At 39.4% G+C, this 27,296-nt stretch overlaps 1 long non-coding RNA gene and 1 other non-coding gene across 2 annotated transcripts in view; one reads left to right on the forward strand and one right to left on the reverse strand.

The window, feature by feature from the left end:
* Nucleotides 1-26,576, forward strand: part of LOC140913910 (uncharacterized) — a 34,347-nt gene extending 7,771 nt beyond the window's left edge. The window contains exon 3 of the long non-coding RNA XR_012159691.1: nt 26,318-26,576. This is a non-coding gene — a long non-coding RNA (uncharacterized LOC140913910). The remainder of the gene's footprint in view (nt 1-26,317) is intronic.
* Nucleotides 21,484-21,556, reverse strand: TRNAT-UGU (transfer RNA threonine (anticodon UGU)). Its single transcript has one exon. It is a non-coding gene; the product is annotated as a tRNA-Thr (tRNA).
* Nucleotides 26,577-27,296: the final 720 nt, after the last annotated feature.

Below are 27,296 nucleotides of genomic sequence, written 5' to 3' on the forward strand. Positions count from 1 at the left end.
ACCACATGCCTTCAGGCTTGTATTACAATTAAAGATTAATTTTGGTTTGTCATCTTTCTTGAGAGACCTGACATGGTTCCAGTTAAAGTAAAGCGTAATATGACAAGGTAAGTACTCTAGATGCTGGGGTGCGTGGGGGAGAGGGAGGGTTTCCTTTGTAAAACGACGATAATTCATTGCTAACATCAGGCAACTGCAACAATATAATATCTTTGTACAATTTCCAAGAAGATGCATCTCAACCAGCTCATGTCAAAGGAACATCAAAGTTTTCCACACTCTTAGTTCTGAAGTCTTGCAGAGCTGTGTCTGCCAAATTATAGTAAATAAAAAAGATACTTGCACAAGAGTAACCTCTTTTATATTGGAGCAAGGATCTCTCTCCCCCCACCCCGTTAAAAAAATCTTTCCCGTTATTGCAGTAACTCTTGGGAGGCTCATACCTTTGGGTTTTCTTTCATTTATAGGTATGATGGCAGATTAAACCTATGTCAGGAAACAGTGATAATGCCCACTGTAGAGTCTTGTGAGTTACAATAGATAAGTTTTCCATGCCAGTGTTTTTTTTTCAGTTATTTGAAAACACCCTTTTAATTTTTAATGTGTTTGTATCCTCATTCTTTTACCAAAACTGATACCTTCCCACCCATTAATTCAGAAACAGATATAACTAAAACTGGTTGATATAAACTCAGAATTCGAATCTGTCTATTAGAGTAACCCGCGTGAGTGCTTTTCCCCTATTGATTTACATAATTCTGTCAAGAACTGTTATTTATATTAAATGGTATTAATATCACTATTTGTTCTGTGGTTGTATAATCACCAATACTATCTAAACTTCGCAATAATGACTACATTAGCCAGCAGTAGTCAAATAGTACTAATCAGTCAATATGTATTAATAACCATAAATGTAATTAACTTATCCTGTCTTCCATAAAGAATCAACTGTACCTCTGATGGTTTAAAAAGATTTCCCATACTTTCCCAGAATCAAAGAGAGTGCTTATCTTTTGGATTGAGAGATTTAAAGATTTGTATATATGTTCTGAATTGATTTCTTATTTTCAGTTGTGTTTAGCATTGACTCTGTTGTAATCTGAATATGTAATGCTATCTGTAGCCTCTATGAGACAGAAGAGCAATTAAAAGTGGGTTTCTCTTGCATTGTTTGATTTTTTCGTGGGCTCATTTTGACAGTGAAGAATTTTATGTATTATTGTAATAAGAAAACTTGTCAGCGAATTTGTGACCGTGGAATTAGAGATACAGCTAAGCTGATATATATGTAATGGCTTCATTATGCATAAGAGGAGGTACTCTTTACTTTGCAGCCCAAAATACACAAAGCGCCCATTAGAATGAAGAGGCCTGTGATGTCTCTTCATGTGCAGTGTATAAAGGTACATGAATGTCCTTGCTTGTTGGCATTTAATTTACCAGTTGCCTCTGTAGTGGAGCCTTGGCAGATTCAGCTTGAATCTGAAAGACAGGCTGTCATACTGAGAGTCTGCTGCCTACTGCTGAAATTGAGAGGCTTGGCAGATATGCAAACAGTAACTGGGTTTGAGTTGTTTTGATTACAAGTTAAACAGAAAGTCATTGGCAGGGCCAATGTAAATCTGCTGAGGTTTTTTGGCAAAATCTGTGGAGGTATTTCTATAGTTTCTGCAGAATTCTGTAGCACCTTGATTTCACATCAAAGAATGTCCACCTTTGAACCTGATCTGTGTATAAATGTGTCAGGAATGTAAGTGAACAGGTTTAAATTGCTCAGAGCTTCCAGATTCAGAAATATGAAACATATTAACAACACACTATACGGCACCATGCTTTGTGCAGTTATTAAATTGTGGAGTCTAGCATTTCATTCACGTTCATGTGTGTTTACAGATGTAAAAATGTAATGTGAGTTATAATCATTTGGAATAAGAATGCAAAATATATTTTAATACAGGTATCCAGAAAAAGCCATTGGGCCAGATCCTGAACTTGGTTACATCAGAGTAAATTCAGAGTAACTTTATGAATATGCTTTTTTATTGAGGTAAGCAAGGTACACTTTTACTGAAGTCCTCAGGATATACACTGGGATGACTGAGATCAGAATTTGAACCATGAAGCATCCCTTAACTTTTCAATAATTTTGCCTTGCTGTCTGACCATCCTATCCTGATAAAATTCTAATGCTCACCCTAAATTTATTTCCTATAACATTCAGTTGACTCTGTGCCTGATCTTCTATGCTGATTTGATAAAAGTAACCCAAACTGACATTATGTGAGCAAAAAAGGAGTCTGTACACTTTAATTACATTCCCTTTTACAGCTCACTCTCTGTTTAATTCTGAGTTAGTGTTTTGAACACTACTATATCCCTCACTGAGTTTGCCTTGCAATTTTAAGGCAAAACCATGTTAATTTTGGAGGGAGGAAAGAGAATACATATAATTGTTGCTCCCATTGTTTCTGGCTGGCTGGCTGTAGACAGATTTCTGCAAGGCTGGCTTTACATAGTAACAATACATTGATTTACAGAGGCAAGAATACTTCCATGATTGGAAGGTCTAAGACCCCTTTATTTGAAAGCTGAGAAACTGCAAGATGTGACAAAGTTCTTGGAAAGAGCCCAAATGTATGGAATCTGCAGCTCTCTCTCTTTTTTTAACCCACTTATATCTGGGGCTACTTCTGCTTCTTAAAGATGGCTTTGAAGGAGAAACAAACCAAATTCAGACAGAACATTATATAGTTCATACTAAATTTTTTTAAAGTCTCACTCGAACAAAGTTAATTAGTGTATTATCTGTGTGTTTTAAATTCACTTTCTTTCCAGATCTGGTCAACTGGAAAAGGATTTAAAATAAAATAGAGTTGTTTTACTTGGAAGTTATTTCACTGTTTCTCTCACATATTGTGTGTCTTTTTTATTCTTGTCCCAGTGGAATATAAGAGTTTATGTTAATAGATCATGTCAAACCTATGGTAATATGGGAAATAATAGCATTTGAAGGTACAGGTTCATTTGTAGGTACAGTTTGAAAGATGCACTTGCTCTGTCTACAGCCAGCCAGCCCGAAACAATGGGAGTGACAATTATATGTATTCTCTTTCCTCCCTCCAAAATTAACATGGTTTTGCCTTAAAATTGCAAGGCAATCTCAGTGAGGGATATAGTAGTATTTAAAACACTAACTCAGAATTAACAGGGCGAGCTGTACAAGCGAATGTAATTAAAATGTACAGATTCCTTTTCTGATCAAATAATGTCAGTTTGGGTTATTTTTATCAAACTAGCATAGAAAAATAGATCTAGGAATCTTCTAACAGGATCTTTTATTCCCCCCACTTCCATGCTGCAGACCAATGTTGTATTTTAGAGAATGCTAACAAATATCAAATCTCTCTGAAAGTGATATACTTTACTACTGTTCTTTCTTATAATACAAACATTACAGTGAAGCTCTGATACTATTTTTCAAAATATGCAGTATTTTGATATATGGACAACAGGAGAATATGGATTTTAGCTAGAATACCATAAGTGCTTAAAAGTTATTTCTGAGCTGATTTAACATGGAAAATCTCCAGGTAGATTAATTTTATGGGCAGCTTTTATAGGTGTAACATTTCAAGATGAGAAAGCCGTGCTTCTGAAATTTCGTTTCGGCAGATTTCATTGGCACTTCCATATCCATCTTTTATTACCTTAAAGTTGAAATTTAATCTTTTTTTTTTCTGATTTTTACTTAATTTCTGGTTGAAATGGCTGGAACTGTATTTTTGTGCTCAGATTCTCTTGCCTCTATTGCTGTTCATCATTTACATCGCAAATACAAAAAAAAAAAAAATCAGGATAAAAAGTATAGGTACTTAAATTAAATAGCTGTGCTTTTAAGAAATTACAAGGCCACTCATGTCTATTATTTTTACTGGACCAGGTGGTTTAAAGCAAGGTTAAATAAATATTCCTCGAAAACATCTTTCCAAAAGGCTGCCTGAATTCATGAAAGGAAGGAAAGTCTGTGCTTAACCCTCTCATGCCGTTGTAACACATACGTCTGAAGCAGCAGTCTTTGTACAGGCATAACTCCCAATAGAAACATGTTTTTATAAATATAAATAAATACGTATTCAGAGCATGCCCCAGAATGGTCTCTAGTCCAGTGGTCTACACTGCTCTATAGCAAGAGTAGTGTGTATGCTATATTGTGGACTAGGTAAAAAGGAACACGTTTAGCCAAGTTTCTGTATTACTCTTAATATGGATTCATAACACACATCACGGAAGATGTGTGTTGTGAATGCCTATGAATAATAGTATGCACTCGTGTATTATGCACTTTTCTGTATTTCTGAAACATACTCCGGAATACATAGCAACTTCTTATGAAAAGTGGCTTTTATACATGTGTTGAGGCTGCTTTTTAAATTTCAGTACCTCAGTCATTTGTTGGTTTGGGGTTTTTTTTGTTCTCCTTTGACTCTACCCACTACCACTCTTGTAAGCTATTATGGACTGATGGCCTACAAAATTACTTTAAAAAAATAAAGATGTTTTAACATTCCAGCAGTAAAAGTGGGGGGGAAATAAGGATTTGAAATCCGTATACGTACGTGTCTGTGTGTGTAATTCACAGACTCCTTCAGACAGTGATTTTAATTTTTATGGCTGAGTTATATACCTTTAAAATTGTTCTCAATAATATAAATGCTGAGAAACTCTTTAACTGTTGTGGTGCCTGTGGTAATAAAGAAATGCACTGGGAGAGAATGACAGGGGTACAAAACACTAAAGAATGATGATTTCCTTACTAGCAATAAGATTGCATAAATTAGGTGTACATAAGTTCCCAGTGATTTATAGCACTTGAAACTTGCAAAAAAAAAAAAAAAAAGATTATATGTGATGTTGTGTTGGAAAATAGCAAACGCTGGTGGTTATTCATAGAATGGATAAAAGAACAATGATCTAAATATGGGTTGTAACAGCTGTTCTTTGTAAGGATCTTTGTACACCATTTATATAAATTATTTTCTAAAATATTTCCTTGAAGACATACTTAATCATGCAAACTTGCATATCCTATTTGTTAATTTTTTAATAAAAAAGAATTCATTCTTCCCCCCACCCACCTCCTTCCCTCCCTACTGTTAGCCTATTAGTAGAAGTGGCATCATATCGATTGGATGCTTAATAACTATATTCTCCTACTTGCTCAAATATTTAACTGTTTGTATGGCAACTAGTGTAAAGATGTCTAAGTAAGGTAAATCTAAAATGGGAGAATAAAGAAATGGATTGTCTATGGCAACAAGAAGTAATTATTTTTCCTCAAAGGATCAGATGCATATAGTTGTTTGAAAAACAATCTAAACAACATTTTGTTCACCATTGATTTTAAAAGCATTAAAATTAGTTTGTATGCAGTTATATTCATTAATCTTCTATGTAGGCTGGTAGGATGAATAGTTAAGAAGCAATAAAACATTCTGTAGTAAAATATACTTTGTCAGTTGTCAGAAGAAATAAAATACATATATTTGGAATGTTTGCTTCCTGTAGAATATGATATTGGCCATGTTAATTACAAACCTAATAAAGCAATTTTATTTGTGCATCTTAAGCAGCTTATAGCGGTAGATGACTAATGCAACTGTTATGGAATGTACTGTGTTGGGGAGTTGAGTGTTCATACAAATGAGAAATAAGAGTTGGCAACATATACCCCTACAGTCCCTACGTTTTAGAGCTAAATCCTCTCTTAGAAACTAGTATTCCAGTATTGCCTTGTTGTAATTTTTAACCTCTGCAAAAAAGAATGGAAGTGTTTTTTCTGTTACATGCAATTTTCTTTCCTGCTCCTTTTGATTCCTCAAGTCAATATCTCCATTCATACCTAAACCAATTCATCTAATTTCACTGAAGTACTTAAGTTTATTTTTGTAAAAATAAATAAATAAATAAATAAAAATTGAGAACACTACACTGACTAGAGCCCAAGGAAAAGAAACTTTTTTGGTTCTTATGTGTAAGAGCACAAGCTTTTGTTTTGTATTAGAAGAACGGAAAGAGCTGTGTGTGTGTGTGTGTGTACGTACGCATGTGCAAAACAACATGCCATCAGAGAGAATAATGCATATCAAAATGAATTATTGTCATTGTGTTCAGGTGTATTTGTGAATTAAAAACTGGAAGTTTGAAAAGTCAATTAAAATGCATTTAAATTCTTTAACATCAGAATTCTTTAATATGAAACATTTTTCTAGACAGTTTGTCAGTTTCGCTGTAAGTGTTGCACTGTGGTCATAACAAGTTTCCTCCATCTATGATTGCTGGATGGCTCTGGAACATGTTACTGCTTCCTGCTCCATGAGAGAAGAATACTCTTGAAAACATGGAAGTACTTACAAAGTAAATAAGCTTTAATTAAGTATCATTGTCGAGCATTAATCTTTATAGCTCTGTTCCCTATGGAAATAAGAGTGGATATTCAATTTGTTTTGATTATGTATGAATTTTAACAGAAGCTTTATTTGTATATTGCTGAGGTCTTCAAGATAGAGGCATATTTGTGTCGACCATAAGCCATTAAGAAGATGATTCTGCATTAATTTGGAATGAGAGTGACTCATTTTTACTGGGTATAGAGTAGTGATTAATATTTAGGATAAATGAAATATTACACACAAGAATAAACAACCAACCATACACAGCAATCACAATTTTCTCATTCAGTCTGAAATCAGGATTTTTCAAGAGTTAACAGTAAAGTGTTTCTACTTTTACTTTTGTGTGGCTTTTGGCATCTACCAATTCTGCTGCTCTTCAGTCCCTATAACCAACATATGCCCTGATCTTGCAATGAGCACTGCACAGAGATCTGCCCACACAAAGCTCTTTAGAACCGTGTTTCTCAACCTTTTTGATACCTGGAACTGGCTTGCTGCCTTCCTAAGCTGTGTCAGAGAGATCTTAGGGACCAGCGTCAGTCCACGGACCAGTCATTAAAAAACTCTGCTTTAGAGGATTGAGGGCCTAGTTTCATACTGCTTTCACCTCAACATCCAAACATATTAAGGGTGAAATTGACTTTATCCTGATGAAGACTGAATAATCAGCTTCATGCAGATGAAGTGCATGATTGGTAAGAGAGCAAATCCACCAACCTCAGCTAAAAGCTGAGACATAATGCTGCAGTGTGTTCCCTTCCATCCACCCTGCCTTCCCCATGGCTCCTCTCTCCTTTGGTTCACTTTCAGCCAAACAGGCCTCACACAAAGCCATCTGCATCAATTGAACACAGTGATGAAGCTATGAAGGAGAAAGGCCAGGTAAAAAGGAGGGATATTTGCATCCCCTGCTTGTAGAGGAGTGGTCTGTGTGCTGGATTCATGTAGTCCAGTTACGAGGATAGCACTGGGGATGAGCCAGGGGAAGGGCCATAGTGTTTGTAACTATGCAGATCCGCATTGTCTGGTTTTGAATGGCTAGTTTCTCCGTGCAGAGATCTGTTCTTTTTTTGTTCTATAAGATATTATGCACATCTGCAGTATGGCAGTGGGTACACAGATGGCTGGGAACCTTTATATAATGTGCAATGGGGTGTTATTCTCCCACTCCTTTCGGATGTGTCTCACTCCTTTGAGAGTTATTGTAGGCTCAGTCCTTTGAGAAGCTTAGTGCTTCTCCTTAGATAAAACTCTTTAAGGCTGTCTATCCTAAGGATGCTTGTACCAGGATAGTTAGCTATATCAGCTATATCAGTTACGAAGCAAGCTATATCAGTATAAACCCACAACATCAAAGCACTTCATCAATGTAAGATGGGGCTTGCACTGTTCAAACCCACATAGGACACATTGATGCAGGCCCCATTTTGCACCAATGCAAGACATCTACATTGAGGGCTTGCAGGGTGTAGCTGCTTCATTGTAGAGACTGGCCTTGGTGAGTGAAGTTGTCTGCACTGCAGCAGTATAAAGTGTTCGCTCTTTGGAAACATTTGCTCTCGCAGCCTGTTGCTCCTACTTTGTAAGCAATGCTGAGTGAGCGAGGAGGAGGGCAAGTGAGCCAGAGCAAACAAAAGAAAGGGCACAGCAGCACACTTTTTAGGAGAGACCAGAGAGAGGCAGAGGTAAGAGGAATCTTTCTACAGGCCCTTTTACTCTCTTACTTCTAACTGAAGGACTGATTAAAGAGTCAGCGCAACAGGCTGCAAAAATGAACACCACTCTTGGTGGCAAGATTGTACCGATACAGAGAGCTTCGTTCCTCGGGGTCTGTCTCATGAACATTGAGTATGCAGTGCCTCTCTCAGGAGCAATACACACGCAAAGTAGGCAGGGGGTAGCTGCAAGAATTAATTTCAGCAGCCATGGAAACCAAACCCAAATCAATCTAAAATTCCATGTTCATTATAATGCCATCCTCAGGGCCTTCAGATGTTCTACTCTTTGTAAACCAGGGAAGTTATACTAATGCCAATACTGGACTATGTATTGACTCTGTATGTTGAAAACTGTTTCTTAGATTTTAAGGTCAGAAGGGGTTATTGTGATCGTCTAGTCTGACTGCCTGCTTAACAGAGGCCACAGGACTGAATTAGTTCCTGCTTCAAGTCCAGTAGCTGTGGTTGAATCTGAATCACAGTATCTCTGTCAGAAAAACATCCGGTCTTGATTTTAAAATTCCAGTGATGAAGAATCCACCGCAGCCTTTGGTAAGGTGTTCATCACCTTCCCTGTTAACAATTCGCACCTTATTTCTAGTCCAAATGAACATAGCTTCAGGTTGCCGCCATTGGATTGTGTTCGACCTGTGAAGAACCATCTATTATCAAATTTCTCTTTACCAAATAGGCACTTACAGACAGTGATCAAATCACCCCTTAACCTTCCCTTTGACAAGCTATGTGAATTGATCTCCTTGAGTCTTTCCTATAAGAAATATTTTCCAATCTTTTAGTCATTCTTGTGGCTCATCTCTGAACCTTCTTCAGTTTCTCAATATCCTTCCTGAAGTCCAGAACTGGACACAGTACTCCAGTAGTGGTCACACCAGTGTCAAACACAGAGATAATATAATCTCCCTACTCTTGCTTGATATTCCCCTGTTTATACATCACATGATAGCATTAGCCCTTTTAGCCACAACATCACACAGCAAGCACACGTTCAGCTGATGAAAAGGATTAATGTGGTTGGGAGTCAATTTTTAGAAATTTATTACATCAGACAGAGTGCTATTACAAGAACCTTATTATAAGGATGAATCTAGGCAAATACCACCTCTTCAATGTTTGTTTTACAGAAGAGATGATTGTACAGTAAATTTCTTATAGTGTATGACTTGTAAAATTCTACAGGAAACCATGTGAAGTGTGTCTTTCGATATGCTCTTCCCAGGGTGATCTGACTGTTTCATGCTCAGAAGGAGCTTGCAAAACCTGCCCATTACACTGAAAATATTTAACTTTTTAGCACTTGTTACTTGGATGAAACCACAACCAGTCTCCTTCTAAACTTGCTCATAAAATGCATCTCAGTGGTCTTGTTAAATGAACATTTGAAACCTCATAGTTAGTAATGTTGAAAAAAGCAGACCAAATAAAATTGTGCAAGTTTTATTGACAGTTTTTTGGTCCACATTTTTGACTGGCTCTTCTCATCAAGCTGTTTCCCAATATGCATAAAATACTAACATTGATAGTGCAGTGAAAGGATGTAGGGAAAGAGTACTGACCGTTGAGGGAAAATGGCAGTAGGAGATTATTTCAGAAAGTAACATGAAGTAGCAGAGTGTGCAGCTGATGTGCTGAGAACCACGCAATATTTTGATTGCCAGGTTACTTCTGGTGGGGATCTTAGATAGAATTTTAGCCAAAATAAGGAAGAGCACAGGGAGCATGCAGAACCCAATCATATGGAACAAATTAATCTGTGGGTGACTCTCTCAGAAATTCTACTTGTGCCATGTGCTAGCAAGATTATGTACTAAAAACAGAAGTATAGATCAGGTGTAGTAGTGTATAGCTGAGGCAATACTATAGGCTGTGGGAACTGGGAAAAGGAGAAACCCATGAGCAAAATGGGCTGTGCATGAGCATGCAGATAGGGTGCAAAAGTTACAGAGATGTATTTTAACTAGCAACAATGGACAAATGGTTGAATGGATAGGAGTGATTGGGTACTTGCTGGGGGACGTTCACTATAGACCATCAGCTGGACATATGGTCTGAAATTAAAAGGGCAGTTAAAACAGAGGTGGTAATTACTATGAGAGTAGTAACAGAGTGAGTTACCAGCAAAGCAGACCAGCGCTTCCTTGTGTGAGAAAACTTTTTTAAAACTAGTCAGGGTTCCAAGAAGTGTGGAGATGCTACTAAACTTAGCACTGAGTCTGAAAAAAAAAATTGGGGAATTTAGAGGTCAAAAGCTACTGAGCAGTAGTAGGGATTATAGTGTGGTGATAAGGATCTTATTTAATTTTTGCACAGGTTATTAAATGCTTTAACAGGACTAGGAGCTGGGGAGAAGGGAGATATGAGCAGAATGGAAGAATTAGATGCTGGGGAGGAGGGGAGAGGGGCAAAGGGCCTGTAACCACTAGACCACACTCCTCTTCAGGACCTAGAATATGAGTCCCAGCATTCCTTCGCTGTCTAGCAAATAGCTTTGAAAATCCACTGGCAAAATGTCTCTCCATTACCCTGTAATAGCAGGTCCACATAGAAGGTAACAGCCTACTATGGTACTAGCTCCGTTAGCTTAAGTGGTAGAGGACTGTGCTGTGATCCAAACCCTGCTGCTGACTTGGAGGTGGGGATGGCAGGTCAATATGGTTCCACACAATGAATTTTCTGTTCTTTTCAGTGTTTAAGTTAGCATGGGCAGCCTTAATTATGGCATTGTCCTAACTTTTGAGTCCTTGAGTTTGCAACTTTAAAGTTCTTTTAACACAGTATTTTCCAATGTTTATGTGTGTTGCAGGTGCCACATATAGGTACTATAGAGGATGACAATGAGTATGTCTGAGCATTGTTTTCTGAAAATAATACCTAAACCTTGAAAAAAGTACCAGGTTTGTATGGTTTGCATCCTGGAATATGAAGTTGTCTCAGTGAGGATCTGGCAAACCAGCTTAGACAGTCACTGCTTCTGGTGTTGGGCATGTAGTACAAGACAATCTGATTGTTACCACAGCACAAAAAGGTGTGAGCAGCACACTATAGGTCTGTTAGACATTAGGCCAATTACCAGTTCTATGTACAATTCTGGAGTCTGTGATAAAAGATTGATGGAACAATTTGATTGTATAGACATGGCTTATATTCACAAAGACAGGAGGTATTGGACAATTCCTCTTGTCATTCCACCTTTTTTCTTTCTGCCTTCTACTTCCTTTTTTTTTGCTGCTTCTGTCCCTCCCTCTGTCCATAGAATGTAGTCCTTCCATGACCCTTAGGGTCAACATGTTTTATCTTTTGGGTCAACATGTTTAGTCAGCTCTGTTCTAAGGCATAAATAAGAATGTGTGGATTTGTCTATGATCCAGCCTGATGTGCTGTTACATCTCACAAAGAGACTCAATAGCTGACATTTGCATAGAAGCATTTAGAGAGTTTTAAAAATGTGAGATCAGATCCCCAGTCATGCAAAGTCCGCCTCCTTCCTTGTGGAGCTGCATCAGTTTACCCCTGCTGGAGATCTTGCCCTAATGAATGGAAGTCATTGTACCCCATTTTAATAATAACAACAATTTTGTCTTCTTCTTCTGCTACTACTACTACTTCTGGTAGTTACAAGTTTGTGTGAAGCTGCTGTTGCCCACAGGAGAGAGACTATCTTGATAGGTGTACTACAGAAAATCCTTGCCTATAAATTATCTTTGTTTTTCTTTAAACATACAGTCAGTCATAATTGCCTTAGAGAACAATTTGTGCTTGTATAAAAATGTTCAACTGGTTAAAGAAAATGTGAACAAGATGTTCTTTGTTCAAATAAATGAAGTGTTAATGCTAGTTTTAGCTATTGATCCTTCTTAGCAATTGTACCTCAGCCCATTGCCACATAACTATCTGCCAGTCAAACGGGCGTCACTTCATGCTCTTTTATCTGATTCAGAAATGAATGTGTTTAGGGAATGTGCTTGCACTCAAAATGTAAATAGGAGTTTTACTGTAGCTCTTAAAGCTATTATAGCATTGATGGTCGACTCACTATAGTCAAAGTTGTCAGCTTTTATGTTGTGAGGCCTTATGTTCAGGGGATGTTCCATAAAAAATGGTTCAGATCAGTCACCAAGTATTTTTACAGCATCAAATTATCCAAAAAATTAACATTTATTTAAACATCTGATTGTTTTTAAACGCATAAGAATAAATGAAGGTATATGTTAGCATCAGATGTTTGTAGATCGTTCAAAGCGGCATCAGATTAGGTGACAGTCTATTAAAATTTTGCTTTTTGTCCTCTCATTGAATGAGTTTTTCTGTCAAAATGTAGAATAGCATTTAAAAGGGATGTAAAATGATGAAACTGAGGAATTTGTGTAGCATACACAATAATTTTGATACACATTTTTAATCATAAAGGAGATTCCAATTGATAACAATTCACATGGAATAAATATTGCATTAAAGATTAGGTTAAAAAATGTGGAAACTGGTCTCTTAAATGAATGTTAGAAATGATTTTCTCTTGTCCAGAGCAACAGTACACAAGGAGAATCAAGCCCTATATGTTTTTTCATAATATGCATCGTTAGCTAACATATAACATAAAAAATCACAGATCTTTTAGAGCTAGGTTCACTATGAAAGATACACAGCCATCTGTAGTGTGAAAGTTTATGACTCAGGCATCCACACCTTAACTAAGTGATTTAATAAAGACATATCTGGGCCGTGGAAACTTTTCTTTCACACTTCCTGCTTTGGAAGGACAAAAGATCTGTGGAGTTCAATGAACATTTTAACTCTTGCTTAGTAGTTCACTGCATAGATTCAGGGGTGTGGGGTTTTTGTTTTACTTTTGTTTTTATTTCACAGGCCTGTAAGCTCCTCTGACCTGTGTTTTGAATTTTAAAAGGTAGATTAACTAGATATCATAAAAAATGGTAACTCGATTCCAAGGTGATGGGTGTACTATATAGATTAGATTAGACAGAACTCTGGACAGACAGTGGAGAAACGTTATTCCAAAAAATATGACTTCCTGAAATTATTTCTCATCCAATTGGTAACCCATTTTATGAAGGTTACATAATATTATTGTTCAGCCTTTTTATACTTAGGAACTAAGGGACCCTGTGGAAGAGCTCTGTTCCTACTCCAGCCGCATCAGAACACACAGACCCATCAGGTAGTGTCCAAAATCATCACTCTGTTGGGGTTCTGGCTTTATTGGTAACTCAAAAAAAAAAAAAAAAGCTACATAAAATCTCAGCTTAGGCTTTCTCCCTGAGCCTGGCTATCCCGAGGGTTTCCCTCCAGGATTTCCTTTCTCTTGGTTCCCGCTCCCGAGATAGTTACTTCTACCTCCCTTTTGTCCATAGTGGAGGTAATAAACCACACCTGCCACAGTGAGTCAGCAGAACTTCAGCAACTTTATGTAGTGTTCTCACACTAACTGGCAGGATGGGGCAGTGGCACAGACGCCCATTGATGGCTCCCTACTCTGTGTCAGCAACTCTTGTCAGACCTAATGTACTCACTACACCTAAAACACTGTAATCATTATATATACCCAAAAGGTGGCATGTCATATATAACTAGAGAACTAACAACTCACTGATCATTAATACTCTTGAGGGATGAGCATACAAAGAGTTATGAATGTGCTAGAATTATGTTCCTAATGTGTTAGACAAGCCATGCATAAGCACAGTTTGCCTTAGATAAAGGAAATTGTGTTTGTTTGTCTGACCAGCCTAGTTGTCAGGCACAGATAATGAAGGCACATTTACATAAAAGGTGAACAAAGCCATCAAGCTAGCGAGTAGAGGGGGAGAACCTCTTGAAGGGGTCTGAACCTCAAATGAGAAGCAATTAAATAAATTGATCATACACAGTCTTATTGTATTATAAAAGTGTGTCAAGGTCTTTTATGAAAGCTAATAACATACAGGTGATTAATTTCATTGTGAAATGTGTGTATTAACACTATATGAGGAATTATGGATATTTAATTATATTATGCTTTAAATTCTGTGACCAAACACAGGGAGAAACATGTTTTCCCCCAGACAGGAGGGAAGGGACTCATCTACTCATCTCTAGTGAAATTAAGCAATGGGTAACCAAAAATTATGGAAGCTCCATTTTACATATGAATCAACAAGGGGATGAGAAGCCCACAGGAAGGGAAAAACAGCATGAAGTTGCCCTGAGTCTGGGGACAAAACTGAGTTTGGAGAGTTATAAAGAGAATGAAGAAGCCATCTTGACATCATCACTAGACAGATATAAGAGCCCAGAGCTCTTGTAAGCTGAGAAAGATGGGTCCTTTAACCAAGGGGGTTGAAGTCTCTGGGATCTAAAGGTTGGTGAGAAATTTACCTTAAACCCAGTCTATAGCTCAGGGGTGGCCAAACTTACTGACCCTGCAAGCTGCATATGCTAATTTTCAGAAGTTCAAGAACTGGGCATGTCTGCTGGGGCTTGGGACTTCAGCCTGTAGTTGGATGATGGGTCTAGGGTCTTCTGCACCGCAGGGAGGGGGGGCCACAGGGCTTCAACCCTGCAGGAGGCATCTGCTGGGGCTCGGGACTTCAGTCCCAGCAGGTATGCTGCACGGGGCTGAAGCCCTGAGCCCCGGCAGGCACCTCCCACAGCGTTGAAACCCTTAGACCCCTCCCCCACCACTGCTGCGCAGAAGCCCCTAACCTTACCACCCTATCATGGGGCAGTAGCCCTGAGCTCCCCCCGAGTCTGATAGGCAGAGAATGGGGGAGTATGAGAGGCTCCACGAGCCACATTTTAACTGTAAAAGAGCTGCATGCAGCTCGCAAGCTTCAGTTTGGCCACCCCTTCTGTAGCTTGTTAAGTCTCAGCTACTAGAAAGCATATTTTTACTGTTGTTCATTTGTAACCCATTCTACCTTCAGTCCCTTCTACTTGGTGTCACTTAACCTATGTCTTTTTGTTAACCAAAGGAAAAAAAAAAGAAAGGATTGTTAACACTAGTTAAAATGATACGCTCTGCTTTTGTCTCTTCAACAGATCTTATTTCTCCTCTGGATGTTTCAGGAGAGGGCTGGACATTTCAGGGCAGAGGGTTTGGAGGAAATTCGGAACTGGGAGTGTGTTGGGGTCTCTTAGGTAGTAGTAATCCAGGCTGGTGGAGACCAGAGTGTGGCCGTGGTGTAACAAGGAGGCTGCTTGAGTCAGAGTTGCTAAGCCAGGAGTGCTTAGCACACAGACTCTCAGTACATGTTTGTATGCTGGCTGAGAGTGTCCAAACAGGAAGCTACAGCAGCAGAACATGTTAAGGCAGTCAGGGTTGCAGGACAAGCAGTGACACAACCCCTTAGTGGTTTGGGTTGCACCTCAAAATGTGACAGGAACAGAAGGCCCTGTTACTTAGTCACTGAAAAGTTGGTAGATCATTGGGTCTTGCTGATAGATGTTAACTAAAAGGTATTGAATGTGCATCTAACCTCACTTCGAAAATTCCCTTACTTCTGGGGCATGCTATTTCTCTCATTTACCATTAAATCACTGCCAGAATCAAATAGTTATAGCTGAACCCATTTTTTTGAGATATGAGAACAGGAGACAGCCAAAGAGATCCCCTCCTTTTTGTTGTTGGTTTTAATCCTGGCATTCCTCTCGTGGTGATCTGTGTTGCCAAGATGTCTGCTGTGACTCCATCTCTCACCCTTCAGGTTTCTTAAACCTGTTCTTAGCTCTATGTTCTTGGCTATTTTAAGGCTCTGCTCTGAAAAACACTTTTACTGTTTTAAGGCTCTGAAAAGCACATTTACTTAAAAAGGTCTGAAACAAACTTTTAAAAAAACATTTATATTATAGCCTTTACAACCTGGCTTCCTACCCACATTTGGATACCTGCGCCATCTCTAGCTACCTTAATGGACAGACAAATGCCAGCTCCAGGCAGGAGGAAATAAAGTGTACTGCTAGGAGACGAGTTGAGTGTGAGAAGGCAATGCAGTGTCATGAAGGAATCTTGGAGAGGTGTCTGTTGCCACTAGTGGAATCTGTTTGTTGTCCTGGGCCTCCTGAAGCTAGGGTCCAGTCTCTAGCACTGAAAACTAAGGCCTGGTCTACACTTAAAATTGAGATCAACCTAACTATGTTACTCAGGGGTGTGACAAATTCACACTCCCGAGTGCCATAGTTTAGGCAACTTAACCCCCAGTGTTACCACCACTCAAAGGTAGAGTTTCTACAGCGATGGAAAAACCCCTTCTGTCAATGTAGGAAGCATGTAAACTACGCTACTACAGTGGCATAGTTGCGATGCTGCAGCTGTGTCGTTATAGCACCCAAAGTGAAAACATGACCTCACATTGCTTCATGGTCTGTGATGTTGCCTCATGCAGGCACCATAACTATAATTTATTTCTCTCCCCACTGTTGGTATCCCAGGACATTGCATACCTTTTGAGGCAGGGATATCTTAGAGCCCTGTAAAGTTTTATGAGAGCTGTCAGTGAGGGCTTGGCAGAGACCTTGCAAGAGAATCAAAATATCAGCAAAGGTAGGGCTTCTAGAGGCAGAGCAGAAATAGATTTCAGTAAGGCGTTTGATACGGTGCCACATGCGGAATTATTAGTTAAATTGGAAAAGCTGGGGATCAATATGAAAATTGAAAGATGGATAAGGAATTGGTTAACAGGGAGACTACAGCGGGTCCTACTGAAAGGTGAACTGTCAGGCTGGAGGAAGGTTACCAGTGGAGTTCCCCAGGGATAAGTTTTGGGACCAATCTTATTTCATCTTTTTATTACTGACCTTGGCACAAAAAGTGGGAGTGTGCTAATAAAGTTTCTGGATGATACAAAGCTGGGAGGTATTGCTGATTTAGAGAGAGACCGGGATATCATGCAGGAAGATTTGGATGACCTTGTAAACTGGAGTATTTCATGTGCCAATTTCTTTAATATTCTTGGAAGAAGATTATCTGGGCCTCCCGATTTAGTCCCATTAAACTGTTCGAGTTTCGCTTCTACCTCAGATATGGTAATATCTACCTCCATATCCTCATTCCCATTTGTCATGCTACCATTATCCCTAAGATCCTCATTAGCCTTATTAAAGACTGAGGCAAAGTATTTGTTTAGATATTGGGCCATGCCTAGATTATCCTTGACCTCCACTCCATCCTCAATGTTTAGCAGTCTCACTTCTTCTTTCTTTGTTTTCTTCTTATTTATATGGCTATAGAACCTTTTACTATTGGTTTTAATTCCCTTTGCAAGGTCCAACTCTACTTGGCTTTTAGCCTGTCTCACTTTATCCCTACATGTTCTGACCTCAATAAGGTAGCTTTCCTTGCTAATCCCTCCCATCTTCCACTCCCTTTATGCTTTCTGCTTTTTCTTAATCACCTCTCTGAGATGCTTGCTCATCCAGCTTGGTCTACAACTCCTGCCTATGATTTTTTTCCCCTTTCTTGGGATGCAGGCTTCCAATAGCTTCTGCATCTTTGACTTAAAGTAATCCCAGGCCTCCTCTGCCTTTAAATCCATAAATTCTTCAGTCCAATCCACTTCCCTAACTAATTTAGAAGCAACAGGTCACATCTCCTCACACCCAGCAGCAGCAGCCACTGTGGCTCAGCTCACACCATATGCTGCAGCTTGTTACACAGGATTCTGTCCTTCAACCTCCTGACATTGGAGTCCCTTCCCTACATCTACAGCCTGTTTACATGGACTTCATCCCTTTTGGCCTCCAGGAACAAATCCCTCACTCTCTTTGTTTAACATTAGTTTTGTCTGGGGTTTGTCAGGTTCTGTGGGTTTGATGCATTCCATGTGGACCAATTTCCAAATAGGATCATGATTGGAGAAACAGCTTGATGTTGTGTAGAAACTGAAGGTCATTAGTCAAGCATGAAACATTTAGTCTGTGGAGCCCCCAGAGTGTTAATGGTTTTGTGGTAATGAGCCAAAGTTGTGCTTCACAGGTGAGGGGCCAAAGAGCCTACTGGATCTATTTTGACTGTACCCGTGTTTCATTTCTTGTGCCTTCATGGACAGAGCCCTTGCATATTTGTGACATGGAAAATTTGTTCCAGTCAAACAATAATGAATGCCCCTAGATTAAATCTATTTAACAAAGAATACAAAGCACAGAACAGCTGTGCTGTACCTGTCATTTGTAAGTGTCCAGTGATCCTCCAACATAGTAGATTCATGGAGCTAAAAGAAATGATTTGCCTAAAAAATTATTAATGCTTATTCTGCCTGCAGAACCCCTTAATTCTCGTTACACATGCCAGCATATTATGACTGGAAGCTGTCAAATTCTAATGACTAAAATTTCATTTTTCTGTCTTTTCATGCTGTGTTTGAGAACTATAGGTTGGAAATAATTCCCTAGCTAAATTTCTTCTTCAAATGGTAAACTCTGTCATTTGCGCGCTCTCTGTCTCTCTCTCTCTCTTTTTAAATTTGTGTTTATATTAGTGCCCTTCTCCTTCCTTATGTTTCTCTCACTGAGAGAAAAAAAAATTTGATTTTCTTCCCAGAACCACTGTCCATTTTAAAGAACATAATCTGAGTTGACAGCAGACAGATTTGATGCAAAAATATTTTTACCCATTGATTTGATCAAAACATGGGTTATTTAAAAGGGGGAGGAGGGAGAAGGTTAGCATGAAACAAAACACATATACAAAAATGTCTGCCATTTCATGTGGTTAAATAACCTTGACACTGGAAAAATATTTTTGCCGTCCTCCTTGAAACAGAAATTTGTTGACACAATATTCAATAATAGAGACACAGGACTAATGTTAACATACTGCACCAAATAGGATCTATTGATCCACCTGTTATTATGCTTGTTACTGAAATGCTGTATGTAAAGCAAAGGAAACCAGTTTCCAATTTAAGTCATTAATAGATTGGTTTCAAAATTTATGTTACACATGTCCAACAAATCAAGAATAAAAGCATGTGAAAGGCTGTGTAGTCCATATTGAATTACTCATTCATTCCACAGTAAAAGCCTTTAGCTAGAGATTGACCAAAGAATTTTAAATATCTCATTATATATATGTCATTGTTCAAAGTGTCCCTAAATGGGATTAAACAATAGTCACTCAAGAATTTCCTGCAATGTCTGTTTCCCCCTTCCCCCCCTCACCTTGACTTAAATTAAGGCTAATTTTATGTTTTCAGTGTAAGGTAAAAGAAGGATATTCCTTGAATGACTTTCCAACATTTTCAAATCTAATTCATTGTAGGTACTTCTATCAAATGATTACTTATTTCATCTCATTGTTTTAGAGGATTTAACTCTAAAACACACATGTTTGATATGGACTTGATGGCCATTTTATAAAGATGAAACCAACTGAGGCAGCATTCACCTATGAATTTCTGTTTGTGCTCCAAATTAAAAATAACACTAAACCAGCTTTCAAAGATAAAAGGTTATTTTGACTTTTGTTTTTACCTCTTGCATGCATTGTATGCATGTACCTCAGATGCTTGTTTTCTAAATCTCAGTAGCAGAACAGAATGATCTCCTGGGGGGTAGACCCTACATTTTAGATAGTAACTAGAAATCACAACTAATTATAATTCAACTGTATGTTTTTAAAAATTGACCTTTGTCATGAATCATGGCTGTTTTCCAGTTCTTTCTTTTAAAATAGTCCCCCAGCCACAAACATAGTAAAACTAAAGATCCTCATAAGGGGGGAAATTATGATTGCTACCTTAATTATCTAACTTTTTAAAAGCAAACATATTGCATTGCGGTATTGTTTCAGTCACCTGGTCCATCTCTCTTATCAGCATTTGCACAATATACAGGGTTTTGATGGGCTTGTGATAGACTGATGTCTGAAATACTCTAATCTGGGTCTTCTGCTTGTCAGTGCAGCAGACTTTGCTATTTTGGATTTTTGAAACAGAGCCATACTCTGGGAGAATAACAGATAACTGTGCCCCTGTATTGACTCATCAGTGTGAAGCGAGGTTACTTAAAACAGACAATGGGCCTGTTTCTTTTGCCACTTTCATGGGTGTAAATTGGGGGTAAACCTTGGTGTAACCAAGAGTCAGGCTCGATTAGTCCTGTTTTGAAGAGACAATAGAAATAAAAACTATTGTTCTAGACTGCAAGGTGAACATGAGGGAGTGTGACCTGTTGCAAGTCTTTGCTGCGCCAAGGATCTTCATGAAGGGAGACTGCTGAGGTCTCACTTCCTTGGCAGCCTGCCTCCCTCCCTCTTACAAGGAATGGCAGGACAGTGGGAGAGAGGAAGCTGCTGTTGACCTGCTTCCTTGACCTATGTAAGCAAACGGCAGATGGTGGTCCAGTTCCCACCTAAGACAACCCATCATAGAGTGGGAGAAGGCTTCCAGCATCTGCCACACCTTCAGCATGTGGAGACAGACTGTTGGGGAAGCTATTGGTTAGTATGCGTCCTCCCTGCTCCTACATCAGAGGTCAAAGAAGAAAGTTACTCCCCATTCCAGGGGCAGCAGAATCATAGTGTCACAAAGGAGGGTGTTGCTAGTGTTCCATTTTTACCCTCTTCTGAGACTTGCCTTTCTTTGGATAGAGACTCCTAGTGGCCCATTTCCTCTGCCCCCTGCTAATGAAAGCAGATTGTGAGCTGAAGCAGAACAACCTGGAGAGTTGTTGGCATCCTGCTCCCCCTTTCTAAGTTCATATGGGGAAGCAACTTCTGGGCTTTGCTCTGCACTTGACTATAGCAGATTCTTGCTGAATTTACTGGTGTCTCATCATGCTGTCTTCCTCCACTCTGGAGCCAATTGACTCATGAGGAGAAGGCTGTTACAGGTCTCTTTTTCCCCTTACAGAGATACCAGAATAATGAGAAGAGATCTTTTATTTTCCATCTTCAGCCCTTTGGACACTGCATAATGGTAACAGAAGGCTTTTATTTTTTTTCCCTTCCCTCTGGAGAGAGTAGAGTCACCTCATCTCACGCCTCTTGCTGTCCCTCAGGTGGCCTGGCTTCTTTCCAGTACAGAATACTGACTCTTTCTAGTTTTGAACGGGTGTATTATTTATTTGGGTTGCAGCGGCACCCAAATGCACAAGGTGCTTTCCAAAGACAGAGGAATCATAGAATCATAGAATATCAGATTTGTAAGAGACCTCAGGAGGTCATCTAGTCCAACCCCCTGCTCAAAGCAGGACCAATCCCCAATTTTTGCCCCAGATCCCAAATGATTGAACTCACAACCCTGGGTTTAACAGGCCAATGCCCAAACCACTGAGCTATCCCTCCCCCGCAAAGCGAGTGCAGGCCCCAGTGAGGATCGAACTCGCGACCCCCAGTTTACAAGACCAGTGCTCTAACCACTGAGCTATGGAGCTATGGAAGATGCTGCCTTTCTCCTCAAGGGCGTAGAAATAAGATTCTCAATTAACACTGTGTGATGAGATTTATAAAAAATAATTGCTCTGCTTTAGCAATAAGAGTTTGAGGAAAATTTCAAATGTAAAATGCGATCATTCAGTCAGTGTGATTCCAGCCTTTAATATAGTTACTTCGCTTCTTGTCTTTAAGAGACACAGTGGGTATGATTTCCTCTCAGTTTCCTGTTTCATTTTGGTGTAAACCCATTGGCATCACTGGAGTTGCTCCTGTTTTATGATTGGATAAATGAGAGGAGAATCAGGTCCACAGTCTGTGAGGGCCTGATTCAGCATTGCTCTACAGCTCTCAGGTGAGCAGCATAAGAACAGGGAGCCTGTTCTCCAGCTGCAAAGCTAGCGCTGCATAGCCTCTGAGCAGGAATCTGAGAGAGTACCACAGAGAATTGAAGGAGCAGATCCTGGGAAAAATAGGGAATGGCTGAGACAGGCCTACACTCTAGTGATTCTGTATCCCTGCAATGGCCCACAGGGACCACTGACATTGTGATGCAACTTAGGGCAGACCTCAGTGCTACTCTAGCCTGTGTCAGGGGTCTAATTGGCTCACAGGAGCTTGTGAGTAGAGAAGCCTCAAGCTGCCTCTCAGTGCAGGAATTCATAGATGCATAGATACTTAAGGTCAGAAGGACCATTATGATCATCTAGTCTGACCTGCTGCACAATGCAGGCCACAGAATTTCACCCACCCACTCCTGCAAAAAACCTCTCACCTATGTCTGAGCTATTGAAGTCCTCAAATCGTGACTTAAAGACTTCAAGGAGCAGAGAATCCTCCAGCAAGTGACCCGTGCCCCATGCTACAGAGGAAGGTGAAAAACCTCCAGGGCCTCTTCCAATCTGCCCTGGAGGAAAATTCCTTCCCGACCCCAAATATGGCAATCAGCTAAACCCTGAGCATATGGGCAAGATTCACCAGCCAGATACTACAGAAAATTCTTTCCTGAGTAACTCAGATCCCACCCCATCTAATATCCCATCACAGGCCATTGACCCTATTTACCATGAATATTTAATTACCAAAACCATCTTATCCCATCATACCATCTCCTCCATAAACTTATAAAATTTAATCTTAAAGCCAGATAGATCTTTTGCCTCCACTGCTTCCCTTGGAAGGCTATTCCAAAACTTCACTCCTCTGATGGTTAGAAACCTTCATCTAATTTCAAGTCTAAACTTCCTGGTGGCCAGTTTATATTCATTTGTTCTTGTGTCCATATTGGTACTGAGCTTAAATAATTCCTCTCCCTCTCCGGTATTTATCCCTCTGATATATTTATAGAGAGCAATCATATCTCCCCTCAACCTTCTTTTAGTTAGGCTAAACAAGCCAAGCTCCTTGAGTGTCCTTTCATAAGACAGGTTTTCGATTCCTTGGATCATCCTTCTCTGTGCCTGTTCCAGTTTGAATTCATCCTTCTTAAACATGGGAGACCAGAACTGCACACAGTATTCCAGATGAGGTCTCACTAGTGCCTTGTATAACGGTACTAAAACCTCCTTATCCCTACTGGAAATACCTCGCCTGATGCATCCCAAGGCCACATTAGCTTTTTCCATAGCCATATCACATTGGCAGCTCATAGTCATCCTATGATCAACCAATACTCCAAGGTCCTTCTCCTCCTCCATTACTTCTAATTGGTGCGTCTCCAGCTTATAACTAAAATTCTTGTTATTAATTCCTAAATGCATGACCTTACACTTCTCACTATTAAATTTCATCCTATAACTATTACTCCAGTTTACAAGGTCATCCAGATCCTCCTGTAGGATATCCCTGTCCTTCTCTAAATTGGCAATACCTCCCAGCTTTTTATCATCTGCAAACTTTATTAGCACACTCCCACTTTTTGTGCCGAGGTCAGTAATAAAAAGATGAAATAAGATTGGTCCCAAAACCGAACGTTGAGGATCTCCACTGGTAGCCACAGTTCGCCGTTCCAGGCCAATGGGGGCTTCCAGAAGCGGCGCGGGCCGAGGGATGTGCTGGCCGCTGCTTCCCACAGCCCCCATTGGCCTGGAGCGGCGAACTGTGGCCATTGGGAGCTGCGATTGGCCGAACCTGTGGACGCGGCAGGTCAACAAACTGGCCCAGCCCGCTAAGGGGCTTACCCTGGCAGGCCGCGTGCCTAAGGTTGCCGATCCCTGATGCAGGATCACCAAGTATTTTGGGGAAGCATGTTTGAAATTCACATTACATAACAATACCAAAAAATTTGAATGTTTGTTTGAAAAATATATATATGGGACACGTGCTTTAATAATAGATACATTGCAGCAAGTGATAAGCATCACTGAAATATTATTTCTGCAGATCCTAAGATTCATAGAGCATATGCACCTCTACCACTTGCTGCAATGGAAGGGGATAAAAATGACCATTTTATAGCAGTCATTCATTTGTGGAGAGAGAATTATTTTGAGTATTTATGGAGCAGAGTGATTTTTTTTTTATGTATAACATGCTCATTTTCATTCATATTGACAATTTGAAAATTGGAGGAAGTGAATTAATATTCAAGGACAAAATCCTGTAGTCTCTACTCAATTCTTGACCTCAGTGGTAGTTGTGGTTCAGTAAGGACTAGCATTTAATCTTTTTTTTTTCTTTTCACAAATTATATCTGAGCAATGTGATCTGTAATTCTCAAAAATGGCCCTTGATGTTGGGTGTTTTGGGGAGCCCAATCAATGGCAGTTGCAGGTGCTCAGCACCTCTGAAATCAAGTCCCAGATAGCTCAAGTTAGACATACAAAAACTAAGGCATTCAAATCATTTGCCCCTTTTGAAACTGTGCAACTTGATTTTTAGATTTGTTGGTTATTTAAAAGTGTTCTTCAAGCACTTTATGCCAGTATATTTTAGCCTGTGGGCAGTTTGTGAACTGTACACTTTGACTATTCAATATATGCTTCCTGTGGCATGTGATTAGTTACTAAGTCACATGAAATTGTTTCTGACCCCTAATTGGATGATGTGACCACCTGAATCCTTTCCATGTAAACTTTTGCTTGAACATATGTTTGCATGAGCACTTGCAAGACTCACAATCTTCTCATGTACTTGTGAATAAAAAACCCCCAAGCCCACTTGTGTGAATGTAAATACTTTTCAAGTCATTTGGTAGATTTATATCTGAACGAATTGTTCTCGAATACTTTTTTGTAGCAGCATTTACCCAGCTCTTGTAGCTTCTGTAGGATATGCCCCCCCAGGGAGTAAATGTAAAATGCTCATCCTTCCTTGAGCCAGAATACTCCTTGCACCTTACTATTTGAAATTGTTCCACCTCCCCGACCCCTAATAACCATTTGTCTTATTTGTTACTCCTGTGACAGTGAAAGAACTCCCTGTTCATCATGCCTGCAATTATCATTATGGCTGCAAGCTCACCAGTACTAGGAGTAATATTATGGCCCTTGAGAATAGAAGGCTATAGCCTCTAGCATGTTGTTCTAGTCCACTGACATCCTAACTAGACAGTTTTAATTTGAGCATAAAATCCATATTCCCAACCTTATGGAGAAAAGAAGCAAGATTCTTTTTCATTGAAACCATCAAGCAACATCACACAGAGTTCATAAGATTAAAGCATGTTTTTCCTGTCAGCTTTTCTCCTTCACATCTATGCGGTTAATCTATCCATTTTGAAAGATATCATTAATTCTATAGGAGCAATATGAACTGAGAGAATAACCCCATCCTGAAATTAAACTAAAGAATGTATTATTTAAATGAGATTCTGCAAAGAGATAAAGAGGCGAACCCGGTACAGTACCCTTCTGAGTTTTAACCATTGTTTCTTCGAAGGCATAAATTTACTTTGCAAGCTCTGCAAATCTACTGTCAGTGGTATTTCTACTTATGTTACACAGTGGCAAAACCTAAAGAAGGAGTCAGATGTGTGCTCTACAGTACTTGAGAATTTAAGTTAAATCTGTATTCTCCCCCCCCCACCCCGCATTTCCTCAGAGAAATTAGCTATTCTATTCACTGCATAAATTTTCAGGTTTTGCTAGCACGACACTCAGGGTGTTGAATTTTTTATGACAAAAATGCTGTAATAATTGTTGAACAGATGTAAGTGTTGGAGAGTGGGCTCTGGCAGACCTCATGAAACCTCTATTAGCAATTTAACCCTGTCATTACTTCAGTGCAATGGGAATGGGAAAAAAAGATGGAAGTTTTGAATTGTTTCAAAGCAAGAGTTTCCAAGGTGGGGGTAAAAGACCTTTAATTATCTCTTTTCTTAAGGAAAACAGAGGTGGGAGAAGGTTTGAATGAGCACCAACCCCGGATTACTGCCTTATCGAGGCTTTTCATTGTGCAGTGTGTATTTGGTAAATTGATTGAAGTTTAAGGGCTAGAGATGGATTTGGATTTAGATATCTCAGCACAACCACCACCACTGTAATCTGTGAAGTTCAGAATAAGCTCCAAATCTTGAGAATTAGGCCCCTCTATGTAGTATTGGCTCCATTCATTGGAGACATATAAGTGGGCAACAACAACATGAAGTTTATTTTTTGAGAAACAGGGTAGCTGTGGATTTTCATTTCTGATTCACAGTCCATGCCTGCCAAATTAAAGCAATAGCTTCTGAAATCTGGATGTCATAGGCCAACTGAGAGCTTAGATTTACACCTCAAAGAAATATGCACATAGTGTAACACCCCTTTATTTACTGCCTACAGAGAGAAGTGCCTTGAGGGATTTGCACAGAACTTTGTCCACCAAATGATGAAAGCATGCAAATTCCTCAGAATCAAAAGGTAAATCAAAAGAAATGGCAGCCAGGAAGACAAGACACCAGTGACAGCCCATCAGTTGCATAACCGCATGACAGACCTAGGGGCAACTCCAAAGCAGCCAACAGAGCCGCCCAAGGAACCTGCCATGGAGACAGATGTCGTTACTAGAAGAAAAATTTTCACAGCCTTGTGTGAGGGGTTGAAGAAGTAAAAAATACATATATACACACATTTCGTGACTTTATATATAGTTTTGGTAAGAAAACTTTATTTTGAAAGAGTTTTTGATAGAGATATTTTGTGAAATATGTAATGAATTCTTAGAAATGAATGTGGTTTTATGTTTGTGTGCGTGTGTCCATGCGCACATTGGTTCTGCGAAGAACTTCAAATGCATCTCTTAAGCAACCATAATAATTTAGGGTTTGTATTGGGAAATAACTAGTCAGGTGCATTTGTTTGCAGAATATTTTTAAGTTAAGTGAGTGGTTTGTGTGCAGGGAACCCATTTAGATCCAGCAAATCCCCATTAAGAAAAAAACTAAGAAGAAACAGAGGGGTTGAAAAGCAATGACAGAGGTAAATGTATAAATGCTGCTCTGCCTGGTCAGGGGCATTATCTGGATTTAGTTGTTTTTCTTATTTCTGAATGGGAATAAAATGTGTCCAAAAGGCTATAACGTGTGTGTGGGTGTGCGCATGCCTGCTCCATCTGCTTTTGTTTTGCATGCCCCTGTGGTGATTAATGAGGCATAGGGAAGTTTAGTGCAGTGGCTTAGAAGTTTTGTGGATAAATGCAGGCAAACTGCATTCTGGACCTAATTTATGGCACACATGATAGCATAGATGCTAAGGAAAATTGCAAACAAGTCAACTTGCCCAAGACTGCCTGGGTATTAGATGTGCTAACTGTGCCTTTTTG

This window comes from Lepidochelys kempii, chromosome 6 (genome assembly GCF_965140285.1).
Source record: "Lepidochelys kempii isolate rLepKem1 chromosome 6, rLepKem1.hap1, whole genome shotgun sequence".
In the NCBI taxonomy this organism is placed as follows: domain Eukaryota; kingdom Metazoa; phylum Chordata; order Testudines; family Cheloniidae; genus Lepidochelys; species Lepidochelys kempii.